Source organism: Dermochelys coriacea, chromosome 21 (genome assembly GCF_009764565.3).
Source record: "Dermochelys coriacea isolate rDerCor1 chromosome 21, rDerCor1.pri.v4, whole genome shotgun sequence".
In the NCBI taxonomy this organism is placed as follows: domain Eukaryota; kingdom Metazoa; phylum Chordata; order Testudines; family Dermochelyidae; genus Dermochelys; species Dermochelys coriacea.
Genome location: NC_050088.1, coordinates 518,809 through 545,319, shown reverse-complemented (window position 1 = coordinate 545,319; position 26,511 = coordinate 518,809). Strand labels below are relative to the sequence as shown.

Genomic DNA, 26,511 nt, shown 5'->3' with positions numbered 1-26,511 from the left:
AGGGGGATGCGCCCTGGCCTATTGGACGATGATCTAAGATGTGGTGATCTGCTGCTTTGTCATCTCCAGGCTCAATACCTGATTGTGATTATTTATTTTAGATCTGTTCCTTGACCCTTGGTACTTTCTAGATTGGGTCACTGCAGTGTGCTCATTTCCTCTTTGCTCTCAGGTGCTGACATCCATGTATACATCTTAATACTGTCTGTCTGAGAGATGCCTCTCCCCATGAGTAGAGTCCTTGGGTGCACAAACTATATGTCCGTGGCTTTAAACATCTGGTTGGGAATTCCAGAATCAAGGACTTTGCACTGAGAAGCCTCCTTCCCCACTTGACTGAAGGAGCCTGCGTTTGTTGAACTTTATGGCTTATCTGTAATTTATGTTGAAGGGTAAAGGGAGTGGGGGCAAGCTGAACCTTCTGTTTGAATTTTGTTTGTAAAGATTATATGAAATGTGGTTCGGACATATTGGGCACATTTGGTCACTTTAAAAAAATAAAATAAAATAGGTGGCACATGGGTCCTCTCCCAACGTACACTAAGTGACATTTACACATGCCCTGCTCCTCAGTTTGGGGGCTACACCCACTCTGTGCACAGTAAGTGGCAGCTTTCTCTTAGGTGCTAAGCAGGCATGGGTGAAGAGTCTGTGATCACTCGTAGGGAAATAAGAGTAGGTGAATGAATGAATTTTTACCTCACTATGAACCCCTGCAGATGTGAAACAGTAACAAGTGGCTCGATGGTAAGCTATAAATAAAACAGACCAAACGTGCAGTGGCAGGGCTAGGTAGTTTCTAGCAGGTGGTTCACAGCAGGGGAAAAAAAGCTGAAGAACCCACTTAAGGAATTTTACAACCCTAGCATTCACATCTATTTTATTAACAGAATTGCAGAAGTCAGAGATGGAAGCGGGCCATTCAGTCCCTTCTCTTCTGTGCCCAAGTCAGTCTCACTCCATGGCTGCAGCAAAGAAAAAATATGCCTCATTAATACTGAAGGATCACTAGCTTTTACTGCAAGGTGGTATGGCAGGCACAGGGTCTGGATGGTTTCTACAAAGTTGCCATTAATGTCATAAAGGGCTTCAAAGTTTCCTTACACCATATTCATTTAAATCGCAGACTGCACACAGTGGATTTGGGGAAGGGGCCAAAGATACTGACCAGTTTATTCTTCCGCAAACAACAACAAAGAAAAAACCGGGAGCAGCTATTACATGAGCTCACTGCCAAGGAAAAGAAATGGCTAAATGTAACCACAGGTAATATTTTAACATGGTTCAAAACTCTTAATCCAGCTTTACCCTCAGATGCAGCTCCTAGCAAGTTCAGTGGTTGCACTATATGTTTGAGGGAAGAACTGGTCCCTAATTGCTGAGAACTTCAAGTATGGAATGAGTTATGCTAACAAGTTCAAGTAGCACCTATGTCTCTATTGAACACTCATGGGTTTATGAGCATACAGAATCCTCTGAGGGCTCTCTCTAGAACCCCTATTGTAAGTGATACATAGGCCTTGTACAGGATGAATTTCATCCACGTGCCTATCTAAGATAGTTTGCCTACTGTGCATGTATGGTCTGAAATGGCTTCTGTTTTTTAGCTGTCACCAAAGCAACCACCTTCTTTACAAGGAAATGCTCCAGGTTGTAAACTATGACTTTTTATAAGCCATAGCCTTCTGTTCCCAATTAATTGTGAAGAGTGAATTAATGAAACAGCATTGATGGAATAGAGAACAAAGAGAAATACCAAGACAGACCTTTCTAGTCTGGTAGCTGGATAATCGAGTGCAGCTAATAGAGAAAGACTTGGCCCCAAATCCGTTAAAATATGTCATTCGTGTTCCCTTCATTAAATAATGAAATCCCTTCAACAGCATGTCCTTAACCTCCATGTAAGACTGAAGTCCTTATCTGTCCCATTAAATGCCACCACCTACTGAAGTTCCAAATCCACTACCCCTAATGTCTGATCACGCTATCCTCTGAAAAGTACACAAAATTCAGTAAAGCAGCAATGGTTATTTCACATATAGAGATTTATATCTCTTACAACCCTCAGCACTGGGAGACATTCCCATACACTAACAATATGCAGACTCCTATACTGCACTGGTTGTTGGTGTCACAAGTCTGACTCTTGGTGCAAAAGGATAATAGGAAATGCCATGAAAAGGAGACATACGGCATCTGCAAGCTGGGGTGCAACACTGAGCAGCAGCCCAGGGATATGTTGTCCCAACTTTCCATTAACTTTAGTGGATTAGTAACAGTTTATTCAGGGAACCCCAGATTCACTAAGAATGTAAGTAAATCAGTCTGAGTTGCCATATGTTTCTTGGGTCCTCTCTATATCCATGATTCTTGCAAGTTCTGTTCCAACACGTCCATGGTATGAGGAGTTAGGATGAAAATCTGCCATATTGGGAAAGCTCAACAAGGAACTCCCCTACTCCCGTAAAGTAAATGACTTGGGCTACACCAAAGAGAGGAGCAATGACTAATGCTCTGCAGCCAGCCCCACTCAGGAAGGCAATGGGACCCTCCTTCCACCAAATTTTTCTGAAAATAGAAGACAATATATATTGTTTTTGTTACCAGGCTCTCAAATAGGTCATTTAATGTTCACACTACCACTGCACCCAGAGTGTTTTTCCTTATACGCGTTCAGCTTTCATGAAAGAGAGGGAAAAAACACAAATGTAAACCTGTGACAGCAGCATCTCTGTCTAATTCAGCACTAATGCTTCACAATCTATTAAAAGCTAAGAATATATTCTAATGATAGAATTCTTAGATCACTGGCAAGACAGACTTCCAGCCCCATGCCACTGCACTGAAATCAATGCAAATTTGGAGCCTAAATGCCTTTGATCTAGGTGAAAGTGTATTGACATTTACATCATGGTAGTCAGCTAAGAGTGGCTCCCACTTGTACAGCTCACCAATGCCATTTCCCTCATGGGTGCACACAGCTGTTCATACCTAAGTGGAAACAATACAATGGTGAAGGATATCACCACGTTTTTGTTGGTGATATGATGTTTGAGCTGAGGCAGTTCATATCCAGGCAGTGGCTGATTCTCAGTACTTCTGCACTGAGGAACAAGACTATTATTACTTGTGTTTTAGCAAATAAGAAAATGAATTCACATTCAGCAAAAAATATCCCATTTATAAACAAATTGGAATATTAACTCCCTGGCTGTTTGCCTAGTGCTACAAAACTAGTTCACCATTAAGAATTCACTGATCTCCACAATTACACAAAATGACTCAAAGCTACAAAGAGTACAATTTTCAAGGCTGTCCAAGTCCATACACACCCTTAATTAGTCACTTTTGAAAAATATTGCCCATCATCATTCTTCATGTTACCTTGCACAGTCAACAAGTCCGCTGTAGCTGTCCTCATTTCATAGAATCATAGAATCATAGAATATCAGGGTTGGAAGGGACCCCAGAAGGTCATCTAGTCCAACCCCCTGCTCAAAGCAGGACCAAGTCCCAGTTAAATCATCCCAGCCAGGGCTTTGTCAAGCCTGACCTTAAAAACCTCTAAGGAAGGAGATTCTACCACCTCCCTAGGTAACGCATTCCAGTGTTTCACCACCCTCTTAGTGAAAAAGTTTTTCCTAATATCCAATCTAAACCTCCCCCATTGCAACTTGAGACCATTACTCCTCGTTCTGTCATCTGCTACCATTGAGAACAGTCTAGAGCCATCCTCTTTGAAACCCCCTTTCAGGTAGTTGAAAGCAGCTATCAAATCCCCCCTCATTCTTCTCTTCTGCAGACTAAACAATCCCAGCTCCCTCAGCCTCTCCTCATAAGTCATGTGCTCTAGACCCCTAATCATTTTTGTTGCCCTTCGCTGTACTCTTTCCAATTTATCCACATCCTTCTTGTAGTGTGGGGCCCAAAACTGGACACAGTACTCCAGATGAGGCCTCACCAGTGTCGAATAGAGGGGAACGATCACGTCCCTCGATCTGCTCGCTATGCCCCTACTTATACATCCCAAAATGCCATTGGCCTTCTTGGCAACAAGGGCACACTGCTGACTCATATCCAGCTTCTCGTCCACTGTCACCCCTAGGTCCTTTTCCGCAGAACTGCTGCCGAGCCATTCGGTCCCTAGTCTGTAGCGGTGCATTGGATTCTTCCATCCTAAGTGCAGGACCCTGCATTTATCCTTATTGAACCTCATTAGATTTCTTTTGGCCCAATCCTCCAATTTGTCTAGGTCCTTCTGTATCCTATCCCTCCCCTCCAGCGTATCTACCACTCCTCCCAGTTTAGTATCATCCGCAAATTTGCTGAGAGTGCAATCCACACCATCCTCCAGATCATTTATGAAGATATTGAACAAAACGGGCCCCAGGACCGACCCCTGGGGCACTCCACTTGACACCGGCTGCCAACTAGACATGGAGCCATTGATCACTACCCGTTGAGCCCGACAATCTAGCCAGCTTTCTACCCACCTTATAGTGCATTCATCCAGCCCATACTTCCTTAACTTGCTGACAAGAATGCTGTGGGAGACCGTGTCAAAAGCTTTGCTAAAGTCAAGAAACAATACATCCACTGCTTTCCCTTCATCCACAGAACCAGTAATCTCATCATAAAAGGCGATTAGATTAGTCAGGCATGACCTTCCCTTGGTGAATCCATGCTGACTGTTCCTGATCACTTTCCTCTCCTCTAAGTGCTTCAGGATTGATTCTTTGAGGACCTGCTCCACGATTTTTCCAGGGACTGAGGTGAGGCTGACCGGCCTGTAGTTCCCAGGATCCTCCTTCTTCCCTTTTTTAAAGATGGGCACTACATTAGCCTTTTTCCAGTCATCCGGGACTTCCCCCGTTCGCCACGAGTTTTCAAAGATAATGGCCAAGGGCTCTGCAATCACAGCCGCCAATTCCTTCAGCACTCTCGGATGCAATTCGTCCGGCCCCATGGACTTGTGCACGTCCAGCTTTTCTAAATAGTCCCTAACCACCTCTATCTCTACAGAGGGCTGGCCATCTCTTCCCCGTTTTGTGTTGCCCAGCACAGCAGTCTGGGAGCTGACCTTGTTAGTGAAAACAGAGGCAAAAAAAGCATTGAGTACATTAGCTTTTTCCACATCCTCTGTCACTAGCTTGCCTCCCTCATTCAGTAAGGGGCCCACACTTTCCTTGGCTTTCTTCTTGTTGCCAACATACCTGAAGAAACCCTTCTTGTTACTCTTGACATCTCTTGCTAGCTGCAGCTCCAGGTGCGATTTGGCCCTCCTGATATCTTTCCTACATGCCCGAGCAATATTTTTATACTCTTCCCTGGTCATATGTCCAACCTTCCACTTCTTGTAAGCTTCTTTTTTATGTTTAAGATCCGCTAGGATTTCACCATTAAGCCAAGCTGGTCGCCTGCCATATTTACTATTCTTTCGACTCATCGGGATGGTTTGTCCCTGTAACCTCAACAGGGATTCCTTGAAATACAGCCAGCTCTCCTGGACTCCCTTCCCTTTCATGTTAGTCCCCCAGGGGATCCTGGCCATCTGTTCCCTGAGGGAGTCAAAGTCTGCTTTCCTGAAGTCCAGGGTCCGTATCCTGCTGCTTACCTTTCTTCCCTGCGTCAGGATCCTGAACTCAACCAACTCATGGTCACTGCCTCCCAGATTCCCATCCACTTTTGCTTCCCCCACTAATTCTACCCGGTTTGTGAGCAGCAGGTCAAGAAAAGCGCTCCCCCTAGTTGGCTCCCCTAGCACTTGCACCAGGAAATTGTCCCCTACGCTTTCCAAAAACTTCCTGGATTGTCTATGCACCGCTGTATTGCTCTCCCAGCAGATATCAGGAAAATTAAAGTCACCCATGAGAATCAGGGCATGCGATCTAGTAGCTTCCGTGAGTTGCCGGAAGAAAGCCTCATCCACCTCATCCCCCTGGTCCGGTGGTCTATAGCAGACTCCCACCATGACTTCACTCTTGTTGCACACACTTCTAAACTTAATCCAGAGACACTCAGGTTTTTCCACAGTTTCGTACCGGAGCTCTGAGCAGTCATACTGCTCCCTTACATACAGTGCTACTCCCCCACCTTTTCTGCCCTGCCTGTCCTTCCTGAACAGTTTATAACCATCCATGACTGTACTCCAGTCATGTGAGTTATCCCACCAAGTCTCTGTTATTCCAATCACGTCATAATTCCTTGACATCACCAGGACCTCCAGTTCTCCCTGCTTGTTTCCAAGGCTTTGTGCATTTGTATATAAGCACTTGAGATAACCTGTTGATCGCCCCTCATTCCCAGTATGAGGCAGGAGCCCTCCCCTCACAGACCTTCCTGCCTGTGCTTCCTCCCGGTATCCCGCTTTCCCACTTACCTCAGGGCTTTGGTCTCCTTCCCCCGGTGAACCTAGTTTAAAGCCCTCCTCACTAGGTTAGCCAGCCTGCTGGCAAAGATGTTCTTCCCTCTCTTCGTAAGATGGAGCCCGTCTCTGCCCAGCACTCCTCCTTCATGGAACACCATCCCATGGTCAAAGAATCCAAAGCCTTCTCTCCGACACCACCTGCGTAGCCATTCGTTGACCTCCACGATTCGACGGTCCCTACCCAGGCCTTTTCCTTCCACGGGGAGGATGGACGAGAACACCACTTGCGCCTCCAACTCCTTTATCCTTCTTCCCAGAGCCACGTAGTCCGCAGTGATCCGCTCAAGGTCATTCTTGGCAGTATCATTGGTGCCCACGTGGAGAAGCAGGAAGGGGTAGCGATCCGAGGGCTTGATGAGTCTCGGCAGTCTCTCCGTCACATCACGAATCTTAGCCCCTGGCAAGCAGCAGACTTCTCGGTTTTCCCGGTCAGGGCGGCAGATAGATGACTCAGTCCCCCGGAGGAGAGAGTCCCCGACCACCACCACCCGCCTTCTCCTCTTGGGAGTGGTGGTCGTGGAACCCCCAACCTCAGGACATCGCATCTCATGCCTCCCAACCAGCGGAGTCTCCTTCCGCTTTCTCCCCCCAGACATATCATCTGGTCCACTCTCCGCATTGGTACCTGTGGAGAGAACATGAAAGCGGTTAGTTACCTGTGTCTGTGTTACTGGAACCCGGACATTCCGCTTACCTCTTCTGGAGGTCACATGTTGCCAAGCTTCTTCACTGGCCTCTTGGCTCCTCTGTGCAACCTGCTCTACATCTTTAGAGCTTTGTGCCCCTAGAAGGCTATCCTGAGTTTGGTCCAGAAAATCCTCAGTCTCTCGTATACAACGCAGGGTCGTTACCTGTTGCTCCAGACCTTCAATCTTCTCTTCCAATATGGAGACCAGCTTGCACTTTGTACAGACAAAGTCGCTTCTGTCCTGTGGAAGAAAGACAAACATGGCACATCCAGTGCAGGTCACAACAGCTGAATCCCCCCCTTCCATATCACCTACCTACTACGGAGCTTCCTCAGAGACGTTGGCAAGATGTAAGCCTCACTGGGCTCACTCCAGGCGAACTCCCAGGCAAACTCCTGCTGTGAGCTGCTCTGCTGTCCCCGCTGCTCCGCTGCTCCGCTGCCGCTCAGCTGGTTCGCGAGGCTCTGGCTATTTTTAAACAGCCAGGCTTCCCTGACGCAAACACACAGACACCCTAATGCCCGCCCCCTGCAGGCTAGCAGCCAATCAGACACTCACTCAGGCTCCCTCCCAGCAAACACACGCTCGGATACTTCCTCAGCAAGCAAACACACACACTCGGATACTTACCAGTCCCAGGCAAACTCCTGCTGTGAGCTGCTCTGCTGTCCCCGCTGGTTCGCTGCCGCTCAGCTGGTTCGCGAGGCTCTGGCTTTGTTCATTTGGTTAGTGACTGGAGCCGTGTCTTTATTACTGGAAAATCAAAATGTTCCATGGTAAAGCCTAGTATTGGCTTGAATAGATTTATACAGGCAGGGCCACGAAAGGACCCCTGAATGCTGTTTGAAGACACACATCTTGTCAGTTATCCATACTAAGACTTTTCTTGCTTTATTTTAGTAGACAGCAGAGACCAGAACGATCTCCTCTGCCCCATATCCAGAAAGATGAAGGCAAGTGTGTTAAATGCTGTTTGACTTCCCTTCTAGCTTAAAAAAAGTGCCATGTGTTTCCACTGACATGGTTGAACACTGAACAGTTACCTGCCCAAAGTTCCACAGAGCTGCTGGTGTCGGTGTCTCATGTTATTTGTAGTGTATAAGAACATACGGACAGCAACGCTGAAGACCATTGGTCTGCCAGTCTTGCCTTCTGTAATAGCCAACACTTAATGCTTCAATAATGGTGTATAATACACCTACCAATATATTCCCCCTCCTTTCCAAATCAATAGAAAGTTTCATTCATGTCTATGTGAACTAGCTTATATTGACCTTTTATTTCCATTGAGTGTTCCTGGAGCCATCAGCATTCTTTTTTGGGACATCCTAACAGCACTCAAGGGCTGTTTTTAAGGTCCCATTGATACAGCTGCTCTCCTCAAAAACAACTCTTCACTAATCCATGGTACAGCTGTTGAGGTTCCTATCTCAAAGCACAGACAGGAAGGGAATTGTTCTTCAAGTGATGGTCCCTATGTAGATTCCAAACGTGTAATAAAAAGCCTCTTACCATCACACGGATTGACAGACACTGCTGCCACAGAGCCAGCCAGACAACTAGCTAGAAATAACTGATAAAATGGGGCCTCTCCTCCAGAGATTCCTGTCCTCCTCTGTTCAAACGTGCATATAATGGAAAGTAGATGATGGAGAAGGGAACTTCCCTGAGAAAAGAAGACACCATGTTTACATAACACCCCTTGATCAGCAGTTCTCACCAATGAAAGGAGAAAATGAGAAATGTACCATTACCACCTCAGTAAAGTGGCTCCAAGACCCCGTAGAGTCCCTTAATACCTTCTGTGTATGCAGAAGTGCAACTGCTATCTGTGTAGCAGATATTCTGTTTCTAAGTGCAGCAGGTCCAATGTTATGTGCTCTAGTCAGGGGAGAGCTGACAGCTACAAGTTTGCAGCCAGAACTTGAACAGTGGATTCCACTCACAAGCTGTTGAGATGCTGAAATGAAGCCAGAAATGACAAGCTTACTTATTTCCTGGCACTCTTCCTGAAGTTTCAGATCTAGTTCTTCATCCTCCGTACAATGAGGCTGGAGAATCTGGTCATGGCCAACACCCAAAGCACCTTCTTACAAGAACTGGCCTGCACTCAAGAAGTCTCATACCAAAGCTGTTACTTCTCACTGATCTTTCCCAACCACTGAACGGTACTCCTACCTGACAAGACATTGCCAATTCTACGTTACGACACCCAATCAGCCACAACAGACTGACAGAAGATCAGGACAAGATTCCGCTTTGTCCTCCATTCCTCTGGGGCCAAAGTGTTGTACAGTACAAAGATTGAGCTACACTGATTGTTGCTCTCAGCCAGTGAGAGCTAAAACCTAAAACAATATTAACAGCTCCATCATTCATGATGTCAGAGATCTGTGTGTTAATGAAAATGTGGCTCTTTAGCAGAGACACATTAATGCCCAGAAATTGACACTCAAAGCCAAGCACATTGTAAATGAAGGGGATAAGTGCTCAATTACCTACTCTCCCTGCATCCTGTAGTTGGATTTTCAGCATCTCCATGGGAGTGGTGATGATGACCTGGCATGTTCCAGCACCACAGCCTGCCACCATCTCTCTGGATATGGTCAGGCCCATTCTAAAATGGGGACAAAAAAGATTATGGTATAGCAATCTCTGTTTAGACCACAAATCATACAGGAGCAACAGAATACCTCACTGACAATCTCATAGTCTGTAACCTTATTCCAATGTGCTGAGGCAGATTCTAAAAGGTACTAACTTCTTCCAATCAACAAGTTAATTACCTGGCACTGTACCCAACATTGTGCTGCATCTGCTACTTACATCTTTGGCAGCATAAGGTGCTGTATAAAACTAGCAGTTTTGTTAAACAGCGGAGTTACTTTCAGTTCTGTTCAAAGCAAGGGGGAAAAGTTAAGGTTAATAAAACTGGCAGAAAAAGCCATGTCTACCCTATGAGAAGAAGTTTTTCTTCTTTTTCCTCCACCATACATGTTTTATGCTCCTAGCCGCTGTGTAATGATGGCCAAACATTACAAGTGTCCTTGCAACCTAACAGACTATTGTAATATTACATTGTTATGAACATATTAGTTCAGTTTTTAAAACTTTTTACTAACTTTGTGCCCTTCTGTACACATGTTCAGAGTTCCAGAGAAGCTGTCCTCCATTTATTTCAGCGGGGCTACCTGTCTAAGTAAAGGATGCGGGACTGGACCCTCAAAAACTAAGCTACATATTTATCTAATGTATATAACTATCATCACTACAGTACTTGAACAAAGACCTAATACAAACTAAGACACTCCCTCTCTAGGCTACTTGCCTGTGGTCCTACAAATTCACATGACTTTGATGGAGCTGCAGCTTTGTTTTATTAAAATTAAACCTTATATTGAGAATGTATTCCACAGAAAGACTAATAGGGCAAGTCCGAGTATATACATCAAACTCTAACATATACAAAGTATCATGTTCTAGATATCTTGACTATCCAAAGAGGAACGTACCCATCCCTGGCCAAGAAGTGCCTGAAATAGTCATTTGCAGTGAGCTTGATTGCCTTCTCAGGTGTTACTAAGGTCAGATTTACTGCGGCACCTAAAAATAAACACACTTCTACTGAATGGAAACAGAGATTTTCTTCTATTTAATTTTTAGAGAACTAACTATATACAGATCCTTGTAGCGTACACCCATCTTGTACTGACAAAAGAATGCTTTTGCCAATGTAGCTTATTACAGTTCCCCAAACGAAAGAAGCTATGTGACACTGGCAAACCAAGTGCCGGCTCTTGCCAAGGCTTTAGGCCTCAGCCAAGCACTGACAAATTGCTTGTTGGACAGTCTGTTTCACCTGTGGATTAGCACAGGTAAGGTGGGTATTGGACTTATAACTGTGTGTAGACTTCATGAAATGCTTGTAAGTGTCTGTATGCATTAATTTCCCCTAAATATCTTTATCACATGCTGTAAGGTAATATTTAAGTTTTTGCTTTATAACTGTAAAAAAATGTTTGCTCTGAAACTGTGAACCTGTCAGGAGGGACCACTTCCTGCTCATCAAGAAGGCTACCAAAACCGAATGGGCCATGGCGAGACCAGGAGCATCATGCTACAGTGCAGTGGTTGGGGTACTCAGTTAGGTTGTGGGCCAGTCTGGTTCAGTCCCTCTTCTGTTTGATGAGAAGGGATTTGAGCAGTGATCGCCTACCTCTCAAGTGGGTGTCCTAACTACGGGGCTATGAATTATTCTGATGTGGGGCTGCCTTGGTCTTGCCTCTGGAAGCCGTTCCACTTTAATTAACTAGTAACAGCCAAAGCAGAAGTCAAGTGGAAGAAGCCCTCAACGATAGAGGGGTTTGGGTACTAACCTGGGAGTACTGTTGGAGGCTGTGGGTCAGTTCCTCCTGCTCTGAGGCAGGGAGTTGAGTGATCTTTTTCTCTTGAATTAGTTTTAATTAACTATTAACTGGGCTAAGCCTAGTCTGAGAAGCCCTGTATGGTACAGGGACTAGAGTACTCTACTGGGGGGTGGGAGATCCTGGTTCAATTCCTCCCTCTGCCTTGTGAGGAAATACCCTTTTCTCTTGAAGCTGTTCCACTTTAATTAAACTATGAATTGGGCCAAAGGACATCTCCCAAAAGAGCTGCCTTCTGTGGTGTAGTGGTTGGGGCTCTTGCATGAAATGTTAGAGACCCTGGTTCAATCCTTGCTGTGAGCAAGGGGTTTACAACACGTATCAGCTGCCTCGGGGGCTGTTTTATTTAAATATTCCTTGAGTTACATTAAAAAAGCAAATCACTCTTTTGTCCCCTGTGGCTAGACTACCCACCCAGGCGGTGGGAGACCCCGGGTCCAACCCCTCCTCTGCAAGGGGTTGGACCAAGTCTCTCCCACCTTCCAAGGACCTTCCCAGCCCCACCCCCTACACCTCACAGCCCCACCTGGCCCCCAGTCACCGCCCCTTTCTCCCTCCACCTACCTCACCTATGAAGTGAGTGATCTCTGTTCAGACCCCCTTCTGTTTCCAGAAAGACAAGGGCCTCCTGCAAGCGCAAGGGGACATAAACAGGAACCTGGGAGGCAGGACAGCCTTCTCCAAATCCTTTTGAAACAGCTAGAGGAAAGATTTGAATCAGCATCTCCAACTGCCAAGGCAAACAACCAAACAATTGGACTATAGAATGACCCTAGTTCAGGAAGTGGCCTGATTCCTAGTTAATTAAAGTGGACCAGCTTCAAGAGGCAAGAGCTGAAATCCCTTCTCCTCAGAAAATAGGAAGAGGATTTGAACCGGGATCTCCAACACCTTACCTGGGGCCCAAACCATTAGGCTATCAGGGATTTATAGTAAGCAGATTTGATTTGACCATTTAATAATTAATTAAAGTGGATAAGCATCAAGAGGAGAGGCAATTACTGCTTAACTCTCTTCTTAATCTAAGGGGATTGGGGGAAAATTGAACCAGCAGCTCCAGCTGGTACCTGCACCACCTGGCTGTGAAAGCAGCGTTATAAAGGAGGCTTGTTTTGGCCCAATGTATAGTTAATTAAAGTGGGCCAGCTTCAAGAGCTGAAATCCCTTCTCCTTAGAAAGCTCTCTTCTAAATCCAAGTGGGGGAAGGAAGAATTGAACCAGCATTTCCAGCACCCTAGACTAGTACCTGCACCTCTAGGCTATCCAGGGAATGAGGCTTGTTTTGGCCCAGTTAATAGTTAATTAAAGTGAACCAGAGTCCAGAGGAAAGCTGCTAGCTGTTCAAATCTTTTCTGCTCATCAAGCACAGCGAGAATTGAGCTGCTGCAGCCACCACCAACCCACGTAGGCAGCCTGACTAACAGGCTACATAGGGCTGCTTTGATGTGGACCATTTAATAGTTCATTAAACAATTACACAGCTTCAAGAGAAAACACAATGCAGTACCTATTCAACTCCCTTTTCAAGCCAAGAGAAGAATTGACCCCACTGTTTCAGCACCCCAGGCCAGGACCCAAACCACCAGGCTAAGCACAGAGTGGTATGGATGAGATTTGCTTTGCCTCCATTAATAGTCAATTAAAGTGAAACAGCATGAGGAAGAAAAGAGCTCAGAGCTCAAATCCCTTCTCCTCAGCAAGCAAGAGGGGAATTAAACCAACATCTGTAGCATCCCATGTGAGTACACTAATCACAGGGCTCTAAAAGGGCTTCTTACACAGCATCACTGCGTTGGCCTAATTAAGAATTAATTAAAGTGGAACAGCTTCGAGAGGAAAGAAGCTTGCTATGCACATTCCTTCCCCACAGCAAGAGGATTGAACCAGCCCCACCGAGTACCCTAACCACCAGGCTATGTAGGGTTTCCTACAAATATCTTGGCCCAATTAAGAGTTAATTAAAGTGGAACTGCTTCAAGAGAAGAGAAGCTCCCTCCTCACACCCATCCTTAACAGGCTGAGAGAGGTGTTGAAGCAGATGCTTGCACTTTTGAGATCAGCAGCCAATCAAGCAATTCTGAGCCTTTTACTGACCCAATTCATTCAAGTGGAACAGCTTCAAGAAGCTGGGTATGCCCTGTTGAAAGCCCTTCTCCTCGGCAAACAGAGGTGGCACTCGAACCAAGGTGCCCAACCCCCCAGTGCAATATTCAAACCACCATGCTCAGCTTCTTGTGCTTTGTTATTGCTTTGGCCCAATTCATAGTTCAGTAAAGTGGAACAGCTTCAAGAGAAAAGACTGAGGGAGTTCCCACAGCAGAATAATTGATACCCCAGCAGTTAGGCCATTCACTGGGGAGGCAGGTGCTCACTGCTCAAACCCCTTTTCATCAAGCAGAAGGGGGATTGAACCAGATGCTCCAAAAGTCTGGGAGAGTCCCCAAACCAATGGACTACAGGCTGAGTTTTACAGCTTCTGTGTCCCAATTAATGTTTAAATATTTAATTAAAATGGAACAGCTGCAATAAGAGCAGCCCACACCAGACTACCCTTTATCTCAGCAATTAAGGCACTCACTTGAGAGATGCCAGACCCCTTTTACATACCTTCTGCTCATCAAGCAAATGGGGGAAGTGACCCATGGTCTCCCACATCCCAGCTGAGGAGCATAATCACTGGGATAAGGGGCAGACAGGAGGCTTCTATCTCCTTCTCCCCACTGGTTTTGTATGGCTTTGGGCAGGAACTTGACAATCTCACAAAACAGGGATTAGGCACTTAAGTCACCTGATGCTGGAAGACAGGTTCCTGGCTGTGGAGTGCATGCAGAGATAGGGATCAAACTGTGTGAATGGCCAGGCTTAACATCCCCCACCTTCCTGCCCTTTGGTAGCCTCTCCCAGTGGCTACCTGAGGTGGCTCCCTGCCTACCATGCTGGCTTTTCTGGTTCCCATTCTTAGGTGCCTGTCTCTTCCCCATTTATTGAAGAGGGAGCCTAAGCACCTACCTCAGGCTTAGGGGATCCCATTGGTCTTCCAATCAGTGAGGGCTGGTAATACTGAGTATTGCCACATCTAAGTCCCTTTGTGCTGAGCCAGAAGAGAAATGAGACCGGGTCTGGGCCCATATTACAGCCAAACATCACTAAGACTGTACAGGAGCTGGGAACGGACATAACTCAGGTGAATAGCCCTGAGACCAAAGAAGAGGGGTCGTTCAGTTCACACCACAGACACATCGCTAAGTCCCCGAGAGCTGAGAGTGGGCATGCTTTGTTACTGCCACAAGCACGGAGATCAGGATGGGCAGTGCAGAATAGACACCATCAGTGCATCCCCCAGCCTCACCCCCAAAACCCCAGGTGGGGAATTGAGAACCAGTGGTCTCGATGTATGCCCCAGACACAGAGGCCTGAGACTGGGTGTTGGGGTGTCTAAATGGGTGTGTGAGAGGCATCTGCACACCTGCAGAGAGTGGAGAGAGAAGAGCTCTAAACTTCTCTGTTCACTTCTCTAAGTGCTCAGCTGCTGTGTTCAGCCATCTTTTCCCCATGCCACTGAAAGCTGAAGTGGTTTCACATCCACTGGCAGCATAAGGTCCAATGTCCATTCCCAGCTCCATAGCCATGCGAGGAATGGGAATGCATCTCTTCTTTTGGCCAACACCAGTTTTGAAATCGAATTCATCTACCCCAAGAATAGAGCAATATTTTGGGCGCATCAGTGCAACCTGAGTCCAAGCTCCACATTAGCATCCTCTTTGCTTTGCATGAGCAACATGCAAGAACGTGAGTGAATCTGCTTGCTTGTGATCTGCTTTGAATTCTGGTATTGCAGTAGGGGTGCCAGGCCTTACTCTTACTGCTCGTGCGATGTTGTGAAACTCACCGGCAAGATGACAAGTTCTGCTTACACATCACGGTCCAGTCATCGAGGAGACTGTTTGCAATGTTAGATTTATTCTTTGGCTGTGAATTCTTTGGATTAATTCCCATCCTTATGCAGACATCCCCTATCATTTCAGTTACATCCGCTGGCTCCAGTACCAACACACCGTATCAAAGGCAAAGCCACTAGGTCAAAGTATTGTGTCTTCGTGCCAGGCTCTGCCCAGTCCCTTCCCACACTCTTGCCTGGAGCTTATTGGCAAAGGCTTAGGTCTGTGCCGCACTAGAGACGGTATCTTGGGCTAACTGTCAGTTGGGCTATAATTATTTTACCCCTGGAGTTATACTGGGTTGAGCCCTAGTGTGGATGCAAGTCTATCAGGCCCAAGGTGTTGGCTAGCCACACAGCTTGTTTTGCTTCCCAAACCAGACTAAACGTTCATATCGGTATCGCTGCAGCCACACTGGGCTTGGGGGAAGAGCTTACGGAGCCGAGCGTTGCCTCGTTAACTGCACTGGCCTAGTTAAAGTGGCCCCACTTTCAAGTATAGACAAGCGCTTAACTGAGCTGGTTTTCACCATGGTGCCCATCACATTAGGAAGCAGAAGTCTTGTGATTTGTTTTCGGCGGGTGATGGTTTGCAGCGGGGCAATAACCCAAACAATGGAATTTTTTACAGCCCTTTTCCCCCCTGTGAAGAAGGGAAATTTGGTGCAGTCTTATCTGTGGTGTTGCTGCTCCCCACCATGACAGTGCTGTGCCACACCAGAGTTGGGGGATGAGCTAGCAGTGTGTGTTGTGGTCAAGGGTTCCTCACCTAGGGCCCTCCGATAAGTAGATGTTAATAAGCAACGTACGCTAAAATCCACCCATATAGGGAGTTTGGCTTGAAACCTGCGATAGTATAACAAGGAAACGGGTAGACTGTAGAGGCCACGGAGCTGGGGGGTGGCCACCCACGACCAGCCACTTTTAACCATGTGTTGGGGTTGCCACCTAGACCTGGCTGGGCTGGTTTTTCTGCTGCCTTGCTGGTTGCACTATACCCCTTGTTAAACACTGGCACATTACAACTGGAAGCTGTGGGTGTGCACAGCAGCACTGGGGAGTCGTACAGCAATCTCCCTACTCTGGCACACAGGCCACGTGGCCAGGAGCATTGGCAGCATGGCACCCGGGGCCCACTTTAAGTGCTGGACCCTCAAGGTGCCAAAACTGCAGCAGCTGCGGTTCCTGCTCCTCTTGGCACTGGGATCTTGGCATCAGGTTGACCGGGCCCAAGACTCAGCAGCAGGGGGGTAGGGAGTGGGATGGGGTGGGAGGCAGGGGCGGTGGGGGGCTGAGGCTCCTGGGAGTGCATGGGTCATTGTGGGGAAGGCAGGGGCTCCTGCAGGGGGCTTCTCCTCTCTCAAGTGCTGAGGGAGGCTCCTGGGAGCAGGTGGTTATAGGGTCTCATGGGAAGGCAAAGAGGCCTTGAACCCTGTGAGAGCGGGAGTCAGGCTGCTAAGAAGGGAAGAGGTGGGTCTTAACTAGCATCTTTAGCGAATCCACTGTGAAGCCAGTGCGTGTATTCTATGGAGCAGAGCCATGCCCTCCCCAAACCCTGTCCCCCACCCTTTACTTTGCACTTTGCAGCCTTTGCCCCTTATGGTGGAAATTCCAAGGCGTTTGGTTCTGGGGCTCCATGAATTCAGACCGCCCCAAAATCAGCTCCTTACTGTAAGCGGGGGAATAGTCCCGCTCTTGTGGGGAACTTTCCTGGTTTCTGCACTACCTCAGTGAAGTGGGCTAGCGAAAAGATCCGAGTCCTCGCTCCCACTTCCTTTACCCAGTGGCCTCCCTGCCCTTGAAGACTCCCCTTCCACTCTCCTGTCTGCCAGAGTCCTCGTAACCCCAACAAGGCTGGGCCCAGGATTCCTGGGGGGCTCGACCCCCAACCCTGCTGCCGTCACCTAGGACAGGGAGTCCCCACTCCGGGGTACTCTCTCTGCACTGGGCACTTCTCTGACCCACTGACCATTACATATAGGTTAAAGCAAATGCAAGTTATTTAATCAACAATTAATTTCAAAAAGAATAAGGAAAAATGGGAAAGGTTAAAGGAAACACATCAGCCCGCTCTGAGGCAGGGAACATCACAAACAGTGTCTCTGGAACATCAGGGCAGTTCACAGTCTGTTCCTTGTAAATCCCAGGCCCCCTGCTCAGGCCCTGGCTGTGCTGCAGGGATGCTGTGGGTTGGAAACTTGCTCTGGTGGTGGCCACACGCTCTCAGGCTCTAAGTGGTAGGACCCTTATTCCCAGTGTCGCCCCCGCCCTGTCGGGGTTATGATCCAAGCCTGGCCTGCAGAGCCTCTTGGCTGAGGTATCTCCCTGTGCTGAGTCCGCTGCCCAGGGTCCCCCTCGGTCTCTCCAGCTGCTCACCGCACCTAGCTCGGGACTGCTCCAGCCCCAGCTGCACCACTCGGTCTCTGCACTGCTGCTGCTGCTCTGCCTCCAGCTCCCTGGGCTGCTTCTCTGGCCCCTCTGGCTCTGGTTGCTACAGCTGTGCTCCCAGGACAGGTCTGCTCTGCAGGCTGCTTCTGTGACTCTGCTCCCAGCACTGACCTGCTTCCTGGGCTGCTTTTCTGGCCCCTCCAGCTCTGGTTGCTGCAGCTCTGCTCCCAGGGCAAGTCTGCTCTCTCTGGGCTGTGCCTCTGGCTTTAGGACTGCAGCTCTGCTCCCAGGACAGGGTCTGACCCCTCTGGATCCAGAACAGCTCTGATCCCCAGCTTAGCTTGGGCCCCTGCTTTCTCCTTAGCTCGGCCCCACTCTGTCTGACCCAGGCAATTCCAGTTCACACAGAGGACGGGACCTCCCTGGCCTCCTGACTCCCTCATTAGCCTGCTCGCCCTGTCATTCAGGCTGACCTGGAGCATTGGCCTCTCCCCATTGTTCCTGGGGACTATCAGTCTCAGGGTCCATGTTTCCCATAGACCCTTACCCTTATAGTACTGGGAGATAGCCAACCAAAATGCCCCCACTGAACGTTATTAAGGGGGCAACAGTCCCCTTACATTACCATTGGCCAAGTGCACTAAAATCCACGGGTCTGCAAACCGCTTTAAAACCTGGTATGCTGCCATGGTGTAGAGCGTAGAGCTTGTGGTGCAAAACTGTCACTTGAGCAAGGCGATCCTCAGGCATTCCTCAGGCCTACTTATTATGTCCCCGCATTGACACATTCCTAGTGGTTCCGGCCAGAGCCAGGGGTTAAGGTTGCTTTGCATGTCCCTTGACTCTCTAGTTCCTAGTTTACAGAGGTTTAAGTCTAGTGGCTCTCCACATTCTGAAAGGACACAAAGCAGCACAGGGCAACCTTAACTCTGCCTTAATGAAGGCTGGCGCAGTTGCTAACATTCAGGTCAGAGCCTGGGCAGGGCCTAGGAGGTGCTAGTCTTTTGATTAAGGGGGTTTGAGATTCAGGAAATACCAACTGGCATCTTGATTCTTTGTCACTAACAAAATCACACTGTGACGTACTGCCGCAGGCTGTCTTTGTGTCCTGCGAAGCAGAATGGGGGGGGGGGGGGATGTGTCTATGGTCCACGTTTCTTCACTTGTGCAGCCAGTACCAGAGTAAGATTTTATGGTGCATGCTATATCTAGGACCAGAGCCAACTCCTACTGAAGTCCATGGGAGTCTCACTATTGATTTCAATGGGCTCTGGCTTGGGCCCTTAACGAGGTGAGTTCGTGTTCCTTGAAAGATGGACCCATGGAAACCCATCTTTCTGCTGCTTCCTGCTCTGCTCCCATGCAATTCTGAACCTCCTCCGTGTCCATAGTGAAGGACACAATGCCCCAGCCTCACATGAGCAGCCAGGAGGCTATGTGAAAAGGAAGCGACTCCACTTTATCTCCTGCAGAGTGTTTTGCACCCCCCCTTCACTGGCAATAATGACTGGAAACCACAGACTGGGTCACAAATGGCACCTTGTGCCCCATGCCCGTCACCAACAGAGGCGGTTCGTGACATGAAAATATTCTCCTCATCAGCTTGTCAGCTGTCCGCAGGGGCCTGGACTTTCTAGTTAAGGACCAGTAGGATCACTGTGCAGCAAGATTTGTCCCAAACTAGTCACTTGTCACTGCAGGACTGTACATGCTGTGGCTGGCACCTGGTCTATTGTAAAGTGAAACTAGATAAGAATCAGGTTTTGAACACTGTGGAAACTTCCCCAGAGAAATCCCCAGGCCTGACTGAGCCAGTCACAGATGCACCCAACACTTTATCAAACAGAGAACCTTAGACAGTCGGTGTTTTATAGGAGGCTCTAAATGCTCCTCTTTAGTCATAACTATGAAGGTGACTACGAAATGCCTTTAACTGCCTCTAGTATTATTTGCTCAGTGCAGATTTGAAAGTGGAGGCTCAGATGCAAGAAATGACATAAAGGGGAGAATTTCTGCTTTAAGTTAGCTCAACTTGATTGTGAACCTATGACAAGTTGTACAGGAAATTATGTAAACTCCCTGAATCAGTGTTATCTGCAAAGGTGAGGAGTGGGATTCTTCCAGTTACACAAATTTTGTATCCACAATAGAAGAAACAGAATCTGTGTTGCAGCAACATTCAACAATGATACACCAAGTGGATAGTGTAGCTGGAGCTGAAGTGTTTTCAGCCCTCTACTGTGAAAAGTGGTGGTAAAAATGCTCTATCTACACCAGTGTCTCTGTTGTATCCCCAGCAGAGGTGCATCCTATGTGCTTTCCTTCACTGGTTCAGCTCCAGTGTACTATGGCAGAGTGAGGACATTTTTAACACCACTGTGACGTACCCAGGGTACAGTCCAGATTAATAAGTAGCTGCATCACACCTGCCCTCGAACCCGGGGTGCCGTTTACACCATCTTGCTGCTGTAGCCTCCAGTCTGGCGTGCTCACAAAGAGCCTCCAGCCTGCAAGTCACTCCCAACCATGTCTGTGTGCTGCAGCCAGCCAGGCACACCTTGCCTCTCACCAGCCTGGGTTATACTGAACAATAACCCCAACTCACTCCCAGGCTTAGCTGTTCCCCCAGAAGTGAACACCCTGTACTGCCCAGCCCTCTCCTGGACAGTATCTCTAGAAATGTGGCTGCAGTCCTCCAACGAAACAGGTGAATTTAAATTACAATTCACTGGATTACTGTACAAGAAATCTTAAAAATCCATGGCATATGTATTGTATAAACTTGAAACTAACAGTGCTTGTAACATATAGCTTTGCATTTGGCAAATGACAGGAAAGAGGCTTTAGGTCCTCGCACTCAAATCCAAATGTCTTCATTTTGTTTTATTTTAATTGCAGCAAAGCTTCTGCCAGACTAATAGAATCAGATTAGGCAGAATTATAATAAAAGCCTTTGTCTAGAGCAATTGTCATGGGCAGTTAGTGATATGTCTGCAACATTTATATTCTAGTCACATTTCTAGGTAATACGTACACAGAAGTTTGATTCTCCATCATAAAGTGATACTCAAATTTCTAACTCTGCACACGAGCTCTTATTTTTTTATCAATGGAGAACCACAAAGACTTGGAAGACATCTTGTTTATTGATGTGGTATCAATCACTAGCTAACATTATATATGTCATCAGTGTTCTCTACTTAGTTGGGAGTGTCACAGCTGTCAGGTGTGAGTTTTCATACTGCACTACAGCAAGGGATCCATAGAAGCTATTACCTCTAATACCACTACAGCAAGAGATGCACCTGTAACTCAAATGCCTGAAGACTGTGTTTTGGGGTCAGGAAGTTTTACATCCCCAATTTCAACTGTTAAATCCATGCAGTCATGATGTACAGAATAGCTTATGATTCTAAAGTCTATACGACTATAAAATTGTTACAGTGTCCCTAGTCTCTGTTTGCCAGAGGCTGGGAATGGGCAACAAGGGATCCATCACTTGATGATTATCTGTTCTGTTCATTCCCCCTGGGGCACATGGCACTGGCCACTGTCGTAAAACAGGATATTGGACGAGATAGACCTTTGGTCTGATCCAGCATGGCCGTTCTTATGTTCTTCTTATTATCCCATTTGTGAAAACAAAGCATACAGTATAACACAAAGACATGCAGAAAGTGTGAGGAACACAACTGAAAGCCAAAGCAAATGGGGAAGAGAAGAAAAGGCAAAGTCCTTTATTGTTATAATCAGATCAAGTTTTTGAAAGGCCTTGTCCCCAACTCCAGCGTGACGTGGTAAATTTTGCAGACTATTTTTTGGCAATAATAAGTCGGGAAAGCACCCACAATGGTTAATACACTTAAGCAGTATGGGTCACATACGTGTGAGAAAGAACTCTGAATTTGCCCAACACTGAAACAAATGAGATTAATGGCTTGTAAAATGGTTGCGATAAAAACCAGTACATTTACTCAATAATTTTTCATTTGCCACACTAAAGATCTGTAGAATTCACTTACTTTGCCAAATACCAGCAATACATAGCACAAATTAGATTATCTAACAAACTCCTTTATTTTGTCTGCTCACCGCTATCCGGCCTTAGTGGGTGGGAGAAATTATTTTAAATGTTAGATTAAAAGCTATAACAACCCATTAAACTTTTAGAATCCATCCCAAATTAAAGGCAACCTTCCATTGCTGGAAAGATGAGACTGAATGTTTTTGTTAAACATCCATAGTGTCAAGCTTCCTTGTCGGTAATCCAATATTCAGTGGGAACTCTCCCAATATCGATGAGCCTTTAAAACAGATGTTTGGCAGAGAAAGAATTTATACTGAAGTTAAGGGAAAAAATCTTTACTGAGAGAGTATAACACCTAAAACTAGGCAGTGTCTACAGACAGGAAAAAAAGGGAACTACACCTGTTTGCAATGGTAAGCAGCACTGCAAAACCATTAAACATTCCATTGTGGCTTGGCCAGATTGACTAGCCTTCAAAATTCTCAGGAGCCAAGGTCTGTATTATGAAAAACACAGATGCCACAAAAAAAACATTCTACTCTGCCTAGATATTAGCAGTAAAAGTCACTGAGGGAAAATAATTAGGATGTCTGCCTTTATATTTTTCTTAAATTCCACATTGAAATGCTGGCTTTTGTGTTAAGGGATCATTTCTTGCTTAGTCTCCATTCACATGCTCTGAAAGCTTCTTTTCCTTGGCAAAGATTTCTGCACTATGCGGTTTTGGCTCCTAAAAACTAAATTAACTCACTTGAAGCAAATTTATCAGAGGGGAACATTCTTTAGATATAGTGAACCTATGAACAAAAACTAGCTATCTTAGGAACTAACTTTCCGATTTGATAAAAGTGGATTTATGGAGGATCCTGGCATACCCATCTCCCTTTCTAACACATCCCAATCCTGGATGTGAATCCTTCCCTGGACATGAACTGATAGAAAGACATGGTATATGCAGTACATAAAGGAGCCTCATATACTACTTGGCAGAGTCAAAACCCTTGCTGTAGTGAGTGTGTCCTTAAATTTTAATTGGCCTCCTCTTAGGTATGGATATCATGATTCCATTCGATATATTAGGCCTCTCACTAATCCAGAAAAGACCTGAAAACTGGATCGCTCACACAGCTGCTTTTAACTAACTGCTTTGTGCCCATAGTTGAGTTCCTTGCTTTCCATCTAGCTACCGGCACTTGAATATCAGAACATGGAAACAATAGAAAGTTTGGATAAAATGTATAATAATAAATAATAACAATTTAAAAAAATTCTAAAAGCATCCAGTCTTACTTATGAGATTTTTTTCTAGTGCTTTGTAATGTTCCACTCTTAGGTCCTGAAGGGCCAACTTTTCAAAAGTGGCCTCTAACGTCGGGTACCCAGCTTTAGACACGTTGGGTCTGATTTTCATAGCTTCTCAGTACCTGCAGCTCCGATTGATATTAATACTGCTGAAATTTTGGTCCATGGTGTATGATGTTGGGAACCCAAAACACTTTGAAAATGTTGGCGAAAAGGAATGAGAATCACTGTGATTATGTGTTACAGAGTTCCCTATAATTAGCTACAAAACAGGAAAAAGTCTTACATCTTTCTGTACATCCCGAAATAGCCCTCCGAGTGCAGTGTCTTAACTAGACAATCCAGACTGACCAAGACAAAACACAGTAATTTGAATTCATCTGTCAAAGATCTAAACATAGCCTATAAACTTTTGTAGAGTATCTATATATTTAATTATTCCAGTTATTAATATTAAAAGTGGAAATTCCAAAGGAAAAACTAAATCATCATTAGAGGAAACTGCATCCTAATGAAAAAGTTTACAGCCAAGCCTGTGTCATCTGAGCACAGAATTGCCTATTTCAAGAGACGCTTAACTTGCTGACACCAGGACTTTGGCAGCAACAGAAAATGAGAGTCTCAGCACAAAAAGATTCAAAAGACTGAAGGCTCATACCAAACTACTGCAGTGCAGCCACGTTTAATGCAGAAGCACCTGCAACTGGTCAATATGGGAGGCAACACAATAGGAAGGCAACAAAGTCTAATGAATACCCAGCATGACAGTACCACAGTGGTGTGTCCCTCTTTGCTTAACTAAATTACAACTTTCAAAAAAGAGGCTAAATGTTAACACAATTTCTAACATTTCTTGAAAGGGCTTTTATTCCACAAATTTCTTGTTGGTGACAGTGTCTCCGGCATACACATACCAACTCTTCTGTCTTCAGAATTCATTTCCAATGTTTACTTACATGCTTTTGTATACTTGCTGTCCACTCCTCTGGTTCTGTAACCTGGTTTTAGACAGATCAATTGGAAAAACACAGGTAGCGCCAATGATCCCTGCAACTCCCCCACTGATGAGTTTAGCAGGCAGACTGAACATGAGAAAGTGCATGTTAAGTGGAAGCGAATGAAGCAAGTATCTTTATTTCTCAAAGCTCACCTCTGCTATGTAAAACCAACAAGTCTCCTTAATACCTTTTCATGCTGAACTGGAAAAGCTCAGCATCTACTTAGAGTTACTTAATGTAGTCTCAGACTCCCTTCCAACTTGAATTAGAGTTTGGAATTGTTTTAGTTTTGCATTGCATATACAGCCCTCGTTCAATCATCACTACTATCCCAAGCAGCCTGCTCTGAAGCTCTCTCTATTCCTTATTTAAATTTAGTGCTACACCTCTTCTGCAGATAGCTTATATAACCATATACAAAAAACAAAGCAGTTCTGAACACTTTATGTGGAACCTCCAGACAAAGCTGAATTCTCTGAACAGGTGCAGGAAAACTGTCAATTTTAAATAGTACTATTGTCAGACCTTTGCACGTTGTAGAAACATTATTTTGCAGACTATATCCACAACATCCGCTAGTATATTACAGAAAACTTTAGTAAAAAATGAAAATTTGTCAAAATAAATGAATAAAATACATTTTTCAATCTATTTGATTTTGATGTATCTTGATCATTTAAAGTATGCTTGTTGGCTTACTCGCTAATTTCCAAACTCTAGCAAAGGATCTCAGTTTTTAGTGTGAATTAGTGACTTTCTATTGTACTCACATAGGAACACAGATAATGCTTTCAGCAGTCCTGCTTTTTAACATTCCAGAACTATGAGACCTACCCAATATGTTTCTCAGTCATTTTCTTTGAAATTCACCAAATGAAACATGTTTCCACTTCTTAGTCACTCATTACAGATGCTGCTGGAGAGGAGTTGGTTGTTAAGCAGAAAATTCCAAGCAGTCTCAGTGAAGTAAAATGAAGCTTAAAAACCTTTTGGTTGTTATATATATAACCCAGCGTTACCTCGCTGGCTGTATGAGAATAAAGCTATTTCAAGCAGCTCCATGCCACTCAAATTCCATTTGCAGGGAACGTGTGACAAATCAGCACCCGCCCCCAGCTGTAGTAACAGCTTATCAGTGGTGCAAGTACAAGTAATTTCTTGCCAGTATTGCGCTCATGGGAGGGACACAAGGGGGGGCACGTGACTCTCCATATGACTCCTCCCCACCCCCAGCCCGGGGCCCCCACGCTCTCCCCATCCCCTCCAACACCTCCCTTACCTGTCTAAAATTTTACAACTGCATCTGTTAAACAGATGCAGTTGCAAAATGATGCTTTGGGCCTCTAGTGCCATCTGTACTTCGAAGTGTCATTGAGGATCCAGCAGCACCCCAAATTGTCCTCCCTATCCTTATTTAAGAAGTTTTCAGTCACCCCACTTTCCCTTAACACACTATCAGTGCCTCCCTTATGTCCATACTAAGCTTCTGCCAGCTTACCTTTATCTAAGGGCATGTCTTCACTACCAACGTTAAAGCGCTGCCATGGCAGCGCTTTAATGTGGATGTGTAGTCGCGACACCAGTGCTGGGAGAGAGCCCTCCCAGCGCTGTAAAAAAAAACCACCACCATGAGGGGAGCAGCTTCCAGCGCTGGTGCACTGTCTACACTGCCACTTTATAGCACTGAAACTTGCATCACTCAGGGGTTTATTTTTTCATACCCCTGAGCGAGAAAGTTTTTGCGCTGTAAACTGGCGGTGTAGACAAGGCCTAAGTATTGCTCTCTGCTAGGCACTAGGAAAGCAAAGATGCTGCGCCATCTGGGTTTTATGGAAAAGAAGCATAGAACTGTGTGTGCCATGTGCATCTTGATAGAACTACAGCCCAGATTGTTTTATTATTTTCCTCAGCATGACATACAGGAGGGGTAATCAAAATCAGCCTGGCAGAACGTGCATAAGAACTGTCTCTGCACAAATAAGCAACTGATCAAAATCACATTCTTTGATCTCTTGGGGCCAAATCCTGTTCCCATTCAAATCAAAAGACATTTTGCCATGGAGTTCAATGGGAACAGGACTTTGACATTTGGAGAGGAAAGAACAAAGCCACTCAAGCAAGGGCTATGTTGCTTATAGCACAGGTATCAAAGGCTGCTGACTCATATGAGAAAGTCAGCAGACATCTGATCTTTGTCCATTGCAAAGGAGAAATCAGCAATCAATGAGGCTAGAACAGTCTTTGTACCATACCCAACACATAAGTCTATCTGCAAAGGATCAAGGAAATATGAAGGCTCCAGATTACCTTAAAGTCCTC

The 26,511-nt window shown here is 45.9% G+C and overlaps 1 pseudogene; it reads right to left on the bottom strand.

Annotated features, from left to right (window-relative positions):
* Positions 1–1,141: 1,141 nt before the first annotated feature.
* Positions 1,142–25,706, bottom strand: LOC119846305 (annotated as a pseudogene).
* Positions 25,707–26,511: the final 805 nt, after the last annotated feature.